Source organism: Cryptotermes secundus, unplaced genomic scaffold (assembly GCF_002891405.2).
Source record: "Cryptotermes secundus unplaced genomic scaffold, Csec_1.0 scaffold109, whole genome shotgun sequence".
Lineage (NCBI taxonomy): Eukaryota > Metazoa > Arthropoda > Insecta > Blattodea > Kalotermitidae > Cryptotermes > Cryptotermes secundus.
The window spans coordinates 41,756-52,949 of record NW_019737086.1 but is presented as its reverse complement, the minus strand read 5'-3'; the positions used below and the strand labels follow the sequence as shown (position 1 = coordinate 52,949).

The following is an 11,194-nucleotide window of genomic DNA, read 5'->3' as shown; positions in this document are numbered from 1 at the left end:
AACGACTATTTTTTGTTACTAGTGGGATAGGACAAAGTCCCTCGTACTGCGGCCACTTCTGGCCTATTTTACCAGCCCCAGATGATAGGCGAGGGTGATTGTGGAGCAATTGGTGGAATGAAGATTGGCAGGGGAAACCGAAGTACTCGGAGAAAACCGACCCCAGCGCCACTTTGTCCACCACAAATCCCACTTGCCCAGACACCGGATTGAACGCGGGCCGCCGGGGTGGGAAGCCAGCGAATAACCGCTTGAGCTATGACGCGGCCACTAACGACTAACGAAGAATCCTGAGCCAGTTCATCAGAAGTGTTTTGTTAAATCTTGAAGCAGATACTCATGCAATCATTGAAAGTTTTCTTAAAATGTTGGCAATATCGTTCAAAGTAGAAAACAACTGAGTTGAGATCTTAAAAAAGAAAAGAAAGATTGCCTTCTATAGCCTTGCCTTGGGAGTAGATTTTATGCTAATTGGCATATGTTGACACAGTTGCTTAAACATGTTATTACCAGGTTCTTGCGAACCAGCTATGTGTCTCGGTTTGTATTATAAATGCTTTTATGGAAGGGCCTAATTCCTGTAAACAAGATTTCAGTGCTGGATGAGGCATCTTCCGCTTATGCTGATTTAACTTCCACTCAATAAATTTGACTTGTTTCATTCTGATCAGTCACACTAATGATATTATGAAAAAGTTAATTAGACTGTAAAAACAACACATCGCACCATAAACCTATATAGGACATCAAAGAACCCTCTTCTCGAGAACGAGAAGGGGGCACACGTTCGGCCCCCGTCAAGGGAAATAATAAAAGGGACGACACGAATCCGTTTGGTTTATAAATTCCAATAGAACCTTAACAAACCAATTACAAATATTTTAATGTATTGGAACACCCGTATTTATAAAGACTTTAGATTTTATACCGAATTGTATACTATTTATACTGTATGTATATATTTTAACTTTAGAACATGTACTGTAATAGTGGCTTCTAACTGTAATGACGTAAAGGTGTCCCTCTGAAGATGGCCTCTGAAGACCGAAACATGTAAGGGCACGAATAATTGAAATAAGAAAAAAAAACTTAACCAGTCATACTGGACGGAACTAATTAAATTTTTCATAATCCAATCAATAAATTAACAATTTTTAAAATGGAAATGCCTTTTAATTTGACAGCTAAAATTTAGATTAAAATTGTTAGCTTGAAAGTCGAGGGTTCAAGTCCCGATGAGGTCACTAGATTTTTTTTTAAATTGATTTAATCCTTCCAGCTGCACTAGGCCCTGGAGTTTATTCAGCCTCTAACAGAAATTACTATCAGGAATTAATTAAATAATTTTCCTGGGGAGTAAAGCGCGGCCGGCGCGTAAGGCTGACAACCTTACCGCCATCTTCAAGCCGATTGTATAGAAAGTGTGGGACCCTCAACGTCTCACAACCCTATGGGCCTCCACGGCCTGGTACAGGTACTTACATAAAAAGGACGAGGTCCATTGGTCTATGAGCGTGTGCAACAGACGTGACGTGACATATGTGTAACATTGCACAGAAAAGTGGAAGAGGAAGAATACTTAAATTGTGTACTTCATTTTGTGCTTTAGTTGCGATGATAAGTAGATTAAAGAGAGTAAATATTCGGCCACACAGAGCGCCACGCTATGTTCGCTACGTACTCTACGTACGCTGTGTACACTCTGCGACGCAGCTTACATAGGGAACATAGCGTACGTAGCGTACGGAAGGCTGTGTGGCCAGTCACATTGGCAGTAAAGGGAGATATATAGCGAACATAGCGTACTTAGCGTGCGTCGCGTACGTAGCGCTCTGTGTGGCCGAACCTTAAAACTTCCCAAACATTGCTCCAGAAAGCTCTGTCTTTTATGTATAATTTGTAAATTGCGGTAAATATGTCGTATAATCTGACATGGTTCAACTTATCTTGGAATTAACCTAACGGCATCTGCAGAATTCTCATGGCTTGTGGAATTACCTCTATTGCACAACAAAGACTACGCTGCAAGTGTGACCTATATACATTAATTAAATGTTACTTTGCTATAATGATTATACTAATGAAGCTCTATTCTTCGAAGCTATGTGTGGTGTTAATTTAGAAATTAAAATCTGCTTGTGTGTTTCGTCCATGTATCGCTACAATTGCCAGATCAGCTGGGTTTTCCTGCTGTTCAATATTCGCCTTGTAAAAATGAATAAAATCCGAGAACAGTGGCCGCGCGGTCTAAAGCATGAACTGTCTTCATTTGTTAGATCGCTGGGATCGTGGGTTCGTATCCCACTCAAGGCATGAATATGTGTATGTGCGTTTATTCTATGTTTGTGTTGTCCTGTGTCTAGGTAGCGGCCTTGCGACGGGCTGATCCCCCGTGAATGTTTAGCAGTTGATGGAATGAGACTTGGCAGGGGAAAAAGAAGCACTTGGAGAAAATATCTCCCAGTTCCACTTCGTCTACCACAAATCCCACATGACCTAATCTGTGCTCGAACCCAGGCCGCAGCCGTGAGAAGCCAGCGACTAACCGCCTTAGATATGGAATGGCCTTCATCTGTGTTCCGTTATTTCGTAGTTTTTCACGGCATGTATGACAAGAGTTAGATAAAAGAAAGTCCACACCAACAAAATATAGACTTTCATCTCAGACTGTACACATACAACAGATAGCGTTTCCCATACTCCCTCCCTCCGCCCCTCCGGATCCCTGAAAGCTGCGACGGGAAGTGTGTATATATTTATCAGGGGCCTGAAGTCCCTAACAGTCTGTCAACGTTCTCCAGGAACACAACTGTCCACTTCACGCACTAGCAGTACTCAGCAGACACAGGTAAGGCAGCAGCATTACTTGTACAAGTAGCTTATATACGAATCCGGCTACAATGAAAAGAGTTTCTATCGGATAAGACGTTTCAGCACTGACCAGTGTCAAGGTTTACTAGCCATTAATTCGAATATCGAAACAAAATGTGCGACCGTGTTTAACTAGCAACGTGACACAACTGTGAGGACTCATCTCTAGTTGTTACCTGGGCGAGTGCCTGAGGGCCCTCAACGGGTTTGCAAGTTCCGTGCATGTTGACCTCTACCTCAACTTCCACAGAAACACTGCAGCCTTTCTCCGGTGTGAGATGTACATGTGTACAGATAAGTTGACAGAACGTGGGCTTACAGGTGTCCTACTGTCAACCAGGAACGTAAATATTTTAGTGATTCCCAAAATGTTTAATTAATTAAAATGTCTGAGGCCTCCAACCTATAAAATGACTTAAAATATGGTTTATCAGCTTCAAAATGTAATTGCAACGTAGCTTAATTATATCAAGTAAGTACTTTTCTTCTGAATTTAGTTTCGAATTTACTGTGATCGAATACGACTAAAATTAATTCAGTATTTTGTTATCAGCCAATTTCTCAATGGTCCCTTTGAAAAAATTTCATGGTTCCCTCGAGCGGCGCGGCTCCCAATTTAATAAACGCTAGTTTATTGACAGCGTCATCGATAGCTTACTAAGCTAAGTAACGTAAACATTTGATTATATAGTGTCGAATATAATTAATGACTTTCTGGGCATTATCGTCGTACTTTTCAACATATTTCGCTCATTTCGAAAAAATAAAAACGAAATAGGGAACATCACCCTTCTTTGTATCCCCTTCTTTGTATCCCCTTCTAACGCCTTAAAGTCGGAATAATGGAGCCAGAAGAGATTGTACTTCCTATACAACGGGTCTGTAAACATGTTTCGTGGCAACACATAACCATACAACACAAGAGGAACTGATGGACGTGGTGTTTTATATGCAGTCCGTGTCGTATTAAAAGTGATTGGAAAATAGGCGATTAATTCTTCCCAGAAATTGTTTTTAATTTAAAACAACGGAGATATCGTAGACGGATATAAGGAAATTGAGACTAGCTCTACAAGTATCGATTGGGCGCAACTGAATAATCCTATTACCTGAGGCAAGACAACAAATTATCATATCTTTGGTATCTAAGCCAGAGGCCTCAATTTTTGAACCTATACTTGACGGGCTACAGAAACGTGAACTTCAGGTTTATAAATCAACGACCTCAAAGTTCATGCACTTGTGAGCGAATCGCCGTGTCGAACAGTTCTTTTGTTCACACCTTGTCATATCCGTGATTATTTCTGAATGAATGTAAAATCCTGTCACAACGGTTTTCGTTATGCGCAGTGGACCGGAATTCAATATTCGAGGTCGAGAAACATATCCTCCACCAACACTGATGCACTTGTCCCATCGCTTTTTCAGTTCGTGGAAACCTACAACATAAATAAAAGTCATCTGACTGTTGTTTCAGCCACTTCCGCACAACCGTTTCAACCTCTTCGTCATCAGCGAAAACGTTTGCCACCATTGCATTGAAGTACGCTTTGATTCCGTTTGTCGTCCCCAGTAACAGTCTGTTAAGCATATCTTCTCCTTCATCTGCATACCGTAAGAGATGTTGCAAGGGCAGACCAATCTCTCGATCCTTCAGTTCTCGGGGCACCCACAGTGAGCACACTTCCCGAAACTTAACAAAAAAAACATGCTGTATGCTAAACCATGTGAACACCCTAGTGCAGCTGCTACACTGTCTCTCGCTGTTCTTCTGTCAGCCTGAATCAACTCTTCCACACGCTGCACATTTGCTCAACAGGATGACCTTGTCAGGCATCATCTGTGACTTTAAGACGTCCTTGAGAGAATTTCTCGATCAAGTTGTGAACCGCTTTACGCGATAAACGCTTCCTGCAGTAAACAGGAAAATTTTCTTTATGAATATCCTTTGTATCGAGTCCTTTTGCCCACAGAAAGCGCACAGTAGAACTCTGCTTTTCTGTAGTTTACCCCTCAAGCACCGTCGCCATTTTTACTACTGAAACCAGTCTCTGAACATGATCATACACGTCTGCTACCTAGATTAGGTAACGAACTCGATGGATCAGAGTCCTTGAGTGGCTCACCTAGTCAAAGAACTTAACAACTTTTACGGAACCTGCAGTTTCACCACCGTTTTGAAAGATGTAAGAATGGTTGGTCACATTGCAATATGGAAATTCATTACGAAATCAGAAACAAAATATTAAAAAGAGTTTCTGGCAATAACTAATTGCCTATTTTCCTTTGGTACGGCATTAACCACATAGGAAGGAGGCCTCAAACAATTAATCTCTTATTTCGTGTATTCGTTGCCGCGGGAACGTATTTACCGAGCCCTTGCCTAGCAAAGATAAGGGAGAATATACAGACACCAGTATCGCGAGGACTGTGAGAAGTACGCCGTTGAGATGAGCTCAGGCACCATGATGTACATATCAGATTTCATAAAGATTGGTTCAGGTATTCAAAAGTTGATAGGGGACGGGGTACACATACCGAGATACAGACAGCGAGGTGTTCTCATAAGTCTATTTTTATTTTTTCAGAACAATGAAGTAGGCCAGAAGTGATTTATAATAAGCTGGGCGCAGATATCACCTCAGAAACATGAAATGAAGCTACATTTGTCTGTTGAAGCTCTTCGAAGTGTGCCAATGACCTCGAATTGTTTTCCCTTGAGGGTACAAAAGCACCTTGTCACGAGTGCCATAAACTCTTTCGCACATTCAAGCATTCCCATTGAATTCTATTACGAATCCTCTCAGAAAAACCGTGTGTACCAGATGTAATTTAAAGCACCATTGAGAACGGATTGGATTTCCCAAGCTTCCCTCCCCCCATTACGCAATTCAGGCGTTTCTTTAACTGCTTCAGAGATACCGAGCACAAGAATTTGAGAACCGTTAGCACGGTTGCTAGCGGAAAGAGAGTATCTGGTAGGACTGTAGAACTACGGCCCTAAGCCAGGCCCTATTACAATATTAATATTATTTCCTTTATAAGCTGACATGCGTTACATCTTGCAATATGGATCCATTCGTTTTTGTTTTGTTCATACAGCGTAGTTGGTTGAGGCATTATGCTACAGGCCGGAAGATCGCGTGTTCGAGTCCCGATGAGGTCATTTGATTTTTTTTTCAATCGACATAATTCTTCTAGCCGCAATATGGCCCTGTGGTCCACTCAGCCTCTAACAGAAATGAGTACCAGTAATCTTCCTGGGGGATAAACGGCGGCCGGCGCGTAAGGCTGACAACCTTGCAGCCATCTGTGAGCCTATTGTCTAGATAATGTGGGATCCTCAACGTCTCACAACCCTATGGAACTCCACGGCCTGTTACAGGGATAGCTTTACCTTTTTTAAATTACAGAAAGAGATACCTAAGTTTCTGAGGTTAGGTTAGCCGTGTGTCCTTCTTAACGAAAATTCATTATGCACGTCGAAAAAGACTATTAATTTTCCAGATGAGTTGGTACGAGAATTCATTACTCATACTTTAGGAAAATGAGGGGATTGATGTAAACTTTGAAAATTATTTTCAAAATGTGTTCTTTATAAATGAAAATACACATTTTTGGCCTACAAGCAATTTTGTTTTGTTTCAAAACGAATCAGATTTTCAAGGGCCAAATTACGGAACATGGAAATACAAATATTTTCTTTCATGAGGCTTAGAAAACAGGAACATTTTTCTTCGTTATAACTGATTACATAATTGGTACGTTTGCCATTTTCCTCGACCACTTCCTACAGACCAAACTTTAGGTAAACAAGCTCCTTATCTCTTTGTGGTCAAGAAATATAAATAACTGCATTTTTCCAGACATTTTTTGTTCCTTCAAGGAGTTCCAGTTAACCACGGCTTCCATTATAGATAACAAAGGCAGTGTTGGCAAACGTTTGTCCAATAACAGATCCTTAGAAAGCTTTAAAATTCTACATAATCTTTGAACTCGCAAGCTAATAACTGATATTTTGAACATTAAAATAACAAAAAGCAAGTGCGTTAGCATTACCTCATCTTGAACATTAAAATTAATCGTTGACAAGCCACATTTTGCTGTTTCTGCAGAGAAATGTGAGCGTGATTTGGTTTCTGGTTTCTTCTAGTTGAAGATAGGCTTTTGTGAGGACAGCAAAACGTAAGGATAAATGTTCACGGGATACCCCAGGCTAATGGCCATGACCAACTTAGTGTAGATTAACGAAGAAAATTTACTGGCCGCAGAAATCTCAAGTGTTCCTAGACAGAACTTAGGATGACACGTAACAGAAAAACATGATTAACTTGCTCGAGAATTGTTGTTGATCAAGGGAGTGACTTTCTTCTTCCAAACAAAACAAATAAAAACTCCTTTGCCTGTAATCCGCAAGCGAACTATACCGACCAAGCGACCGCCACTTGTCGGCGAAGTTAGTACGAACTTTAGCGGATAGAGGGTGTCGCGTGGTCCCGCGCAACTGATCCCCACGGCCGTTAATCTCGGTTATCTACACCGGAGCCGCTATTTCCTTGAAACAGCTCCTCAATTATCCTCACAGCGCTGAGTGGACCCCGTTCCAGACCCATTACTTCTCAGAAAATCTGGTAGCGCCGGGAAATGAACCCGGACCTCTGGATCTGTAGCCAGAAACTATTACCACTAGACCACTGTAATTCAGGACGCCAAGAAACAAACGCTTTGGCGCCTCAGTAACGCCTGCGCAGCAGAGCTCACGTCGTAAGTTTTCGAATCAGATGAAGAAACCGATCCAAAGATTTGTTCTCTTCTTTCTTTCTTTCTTTCTTTCTTTCTTCTTCCTATAATTCCACATTTACTTCTCTCGTTTACCCTGTTTCTGTTGTTCTCTCTTCTGTCAACTCTCTTTTCGTTTATATATTCTGTTTTTTTTTCATTTGTTTATTTCTTAATTTTTTTCTCTTATTTCCTTTCCCTTCCTTTTTTTACTCCTGTTTGTTCTCCCTTGGTTTTGCTGTGCCATCTCGTTATGAAACAAAAGCAGTCCTTGCCGAATGTTGTGGTGGTACGGTCACTTGGTTATTACGAATGTTCTAGAACAGAGTTTCCCACACTTATTGTCGACAGACCACCAGCGGTGCGCGAAAGATTTTCAACTGGTCCACCTCTACCTAGTTCAAAGTGACTTCAACCCATCATATTTAATGCATGTGAGTTGATGTTATCTTTTATTTATGAACAAAAAAATATGTGATCTTCATGAAAAAATGTTTGTATTATTTCCATTTTTAAAGTCACGAGTGTGTGAATACTGACTATATTTTGTTCTCTTGCCATTCAAAATTATTAAAATATTTCTTTCGAGATTCTGGTGGCCCGCCGAAGAAAATCCACGCAGTAAATGATGCGTAGTCTAAAAGTTTTTGGAACCCCTGTTCTAGAGTAAAGACAAACACAAACAATACATTCTACAATACAGGTCCATAGATTACTGGTCGAAGTGCCACTAGGCCATGCGTTCACGTAAACTCAACGAAATATTTCGGCCACACACAGCCATATTCAGGCACGTATGTTGATGTGTGTGAATTTTTATATTCTATTTTAGTATTATGTACCCTGTGAGGGCTGCACCTCCGATAATTGTATATTTATTTACACCAAATTCTTTCCTGTTATTTAATTTTATTAAATTTGTTTAAAAGGCACTAGCTTGGTTTAATAATAAACTGAGCTATGGCACGACCAGCTGCGATTTAGATTTGTGTATAATGTACTATTACCTTTGAGGGTGTTTGAGAACAGAATGCTGAGGAGAATATTTGGACCGAAGAGGGATGAAGTGACAGGAGGTTGGAGAAAACTGCATAATGAGGAGCTTCTTAACTTGTACTCTTCTCCAATTATGATTAGAATGATCAAGTCAAGGATGATGAGGTGGGCAGGGCACGTAGCACGATTGGGGAGAAGAGGAATGTATATGGGATATTGGTGGGAAAGCCAGAAGGAAAGAGACCGCTGAGAAGACCAAGGCGTAGGTGGGTGGACAATATTAAAATGGATGTTAGAGAGATAGGATGGGATGGATTGGATTGATCTGGCTCATGATAGGGACAAATGGGGGGTTCTTTTGAACACGGCAATGAACCTTCGGGTTCCATAAGTTCTTGAGTAGCTGCATAATTGGCAGATTCTCAAGAAGGGCTCAGCTCCGTGATTGAGTGAGTGAGTAATATTACCTTTTGCATATGCACATAATTTTCATCGTCCTCGTTTATCCCATAAAGTGAAATGTACAAATTTGAATACAAATAAAAATAAACTACCCTCTTTTTTATCAACCTAAGCAATTAGCTGGTTCTGCTCCTGGACGTCTTCTTTATATTTTGGTAACAAAAAGTAACGGAGGTAAGTGGCGACATTGTGGCCTGAATGACATAATACTCACGCTAATTTTCCTGAAAATCTAGCAAGTTGCTTAAAAGTCGAAATGAGAGGCATGCAGCCAGCTTAAAGATCTCATATATCTTTTTTTTATTGCTAGTGGGGTGGGACTACGTCCCTTGTACTGCGGCCACTTCTGGCCTATTGTACCAGCCCCAGATGATAGGTGAGGGTGATTGTGGAGCAATTGGTGGAATGAAGATTGGCAGGGGAAACCGAAATACTCGGAGAAAACCTGCCCCAGCGCCACTTTCTTCCACCACAAATCCCACTTGACCAGACACGGGATCGAACCCGGGCCGCCGCGATGGGCAGCCAGCGCCTAACCGCTTGAGCTATGGCGCGGTCAGCTCTCATATAGCTACTTCCTGTTTAAAGAAGGGACATACATAGTCATGACGGCTGAATGAGGCGATGGATGGGCCTGAGTGTTATTTACGAATGGGTAGAAAGATCCAAGGAAATCCAGAGAACTTTTACTGACGATGCGCCTTCGGGGCGGCCACTCACTGTAATGTACGTTCTGGTTAAGGATTAGCTAGATCACATATAAGGGACAACAGAATACATAGTTCAGGTTAAACCCTGCGATTATATTGTCAAATATTCTAATACACTTGCCTTTCGTAATTCTGGGTATAATTTCATATATCTCTGGACATTCATTTTGGATTGTATCAATATTTTCTTCTCCCAAAAAGTTTAACCGCCTCTGTGGTCTAGTGATCAGAGTTCCTGGTTACAGATCAGAGGTCCGTGTTCGATTCCCGGCGCTATCAGATTTTTTGAGAAATAGTGGGTCTGGAACGAGGTCCACTTAGCCTCATGAGGATAATTGAGAAACTATTTCAAGGAAATGGCGGCTCCGGTCTATAAAACCGAGATTAACGGCCGTGGGGATTCGTTGCGCTGAAAATGCGATACCCTCTATCCGCTGAATTTGTCACTAACTTCGTCGACAAGCGACGGTCGCTCGGTATGTGTAGTTTGTTTGCGGACTATAACCATGGAGTTTCTTTTTAAAGAAAGTTTAACGAATAAAACACATGAAGATGATTCACTGTGCTAATGGAAATCAGTGAAGACAAAAGTTACACCAATATACCACACATAAATTTATGGGAACTCGGTAAAAATTTTTGATTGACACAACCAGTGGACTGCTTCGAAAGGCTCTGCGGTCATAAGACCAAGTCTAGAAGACAGGGTAGAAGTACTTAACAATGTATTTAAGTATTTAATAATAGACTTTACAGAAAGTGTTAATACAAGGTTTAAAGAAGCATGAACTCACTCGACTGTGTCATGATGCGCACGAAACAATTGCTCACTTACAAGAAGAGGGAAATGGACAGCGGCACACGGCCTGTGCAAAGGAAACGCGACAAAAAATAAAGAAATTCCTCAGGCATCTGTTAGTCGCTAAATCTGTCAGTGATTAATCGAGTCCCTGGTTCGATACAGAAGCTGGTCACAAGCAAGGTCAATCAATTTAGAAAACAGCACAAAATATATTTTATGCCGAAGTACAGTATAAAATAGGGAACGAAAAAATGTTAAATTAATAGAAGTTAGGAAATAACGGAAATAATTAGTTTTAAACTTGCAATCCTGATATTAATGTAGTTTTAATTTCTGAGAACCAATAGACTGGAGTTCGGGTGTTCGTATTCTACGCGAGACATGGATATTTAGCATACTATGCCTCTACNAAGAAACTAGTGAAATGCTACATTGGGAGCATAGCTCTGTATGGGGCTGAAACATGGACACTTAGGGCAGTAGATCAGAAACATCTGGAAAGTTTTGAAATGTGGTGTTGGAGAAGGATAGAGAAGATCAGTTGGACCGATTATGTGAGAAATGAAGAAATGTT

General features: G+C 41.0%; 1 protein-coding gene across 1 annotated transcript in view; it reads left to right on the top strand.

Annotated features, from left to right (window-relative positions):
• The first annotated feature begins 2,769 nt into the window (after nucleotides 1-2,769).
• LOC111870013 (protein yellow) overlaps nucleotides 2,770-11,194 on the top strand; it is a 34,960-nt gene continuing 26,535 nt past the window's right edge. Inside the window, exon 1 of the mRNA XM_023861935.1 lies at nucleotides 2,770-2,848. The gene's annotated coding sequence lies outside the window, so the exon portion shown is untranslated. The remainder of the gene's footprint in view (nucleotides 2,849-11,194) is intronic.